Raw genomic sequence first — 1,766 nt, forward strand, 5'->3', positions numbered from 1 at the left:
GAAGGCTCAATAAGATATTGGTTGTCACATTGGAAGTGTTGTGACAGTCAATGCAGCAAATGTCACCATGATGAGAAAATTCTTGGAAGAATCGAGTGAATCTGAGCCTACCGTCCTCACATACGGCTTATACCTTTCCTTGTATACTTGTGGTAAGTCTATATAACACTGCTCCTTATAATGATATACTAAAAATGTCCTTTAGCAATCAGATCGCATATCAGATAGCAATCCCACAATATTTAAAATCTATAAAAAAATCTAGTTAAACCAAATAAATCTGATTTAAATAAATAAAAAAATCAATTTTCATATGTTTCAAGAAACAAAAAATCGCCAACCCTGGTGTCCACTAATCTCATACAATAATACCTGTTAAGTTCGGCTAAAATTGGCATTTCAAAGCATAACAGTGCCTTAAATATAGTTTCTTATTTCACTATAAAGGTTTATATCAACTTATACTACATTGAATAAGTCAATAATTGATATATTTGTCCTACATACAATGTTAGGTTTCTAGTTTTGATGTATTTGTTCAATATAAAATGTTAGTTTACAAAGAAATCAATGACTTCCGCTAGCGGACCCAGGGATCTGGGTGCGCACGTCCTGTGTACTAGTAGTCCTTGCCATATACATATACATATACATATACATATACATATACATATACATATACATATACATATACATATACATATACATATATATATGAATATATACATATACATATATATGGTATCAGGACAACTGCCCCCGGGACAATTGCCCCCCGACAACTGCCCCCGGGACAATTGCCCCCGTAGGACAACTGCCCCCGACAACTACCCCCTGGACATTTGCCCCGACAACTACCCCGACATTTGCCCTGGAATTTATTGCCAATTACGTAATTACTTTCTAGTAATTTCCTGAGTAACTATTTATAAAAAAAAATCTTCATAGAGAAATGGTAGTAAATAAGAACTATTAAAACAATGTTTTATTATTGTTAATAAAAGTACATGATTTTAAAAAGATAACATTATATACTCAAATTTGTTGCCATTTACGTAATTACTTTCTAGTAATTTCCTGGGTAACTATCTATAAAAAAAAATCTTCATAGAGAAATGGTAGTAAATAAGAACTATTAAAACCAATGTTTTATTATTGTTAATAAAAATACATGATTTTAAAAAGATAACATTATATACTCAAATTTGTACATATATAAGTTGCAAAAATATTGAAAAAGGATTTAACTACTAAAATCTTAAATTGTGGGCTATGTATCTCAAAAATTCCAATACATCGCGGTTCTGAAAGTCTTGCACAATGTTTGCTATTCTTATGCTAGAATCCTGATAGCGTTTCCGCTTAGGAGGTACTGACTGCCCAGCAAGTATTTGATTGATTATGACGCTGGATAGTGCCTGTTCTCTCTTCAACACCCCCAGAAATTTCCATATATTTGGATGAAATGACGTAACGCTTGCTTGCATATGGTTATACCATCCTTCTAACGCGTTGTTTGTTCGAGGTAAAGCTTCAACAACACAAGTATACATACTCCACATGCTTACAGGGAAACGTGGCTGTCTCCTTGTATGTCGACGTCTTCTGCCGATGTATGTATCTTCAAAATAATCTATTATAGCATCAGCCTCAGGTGGTAACATCTCTTGCAGTTTCTCAAATGCTTCAATAACTTTTTCTGGGGGAACAAACGCCAAAGCAGATACGGATTTGTGGAAAAATCGGCGTCAGTTCGGTATTTAGTT

This window comes from Oratosquilla oratoria, chromosome 11 (genome assembly GCF_046742065.1).
Source record: "Oratosquilla oratoria isolate Oo_2021 chromosome 11, ASM4674206v1, whole genome shotgun sequence".
Lineage (NCBI taxonomy): Eukaryota > Metazoa > Arthropoda > Malacostraca > Stomatopoda > Squillidae > Oratosquilla > Oratosquilla oratoria.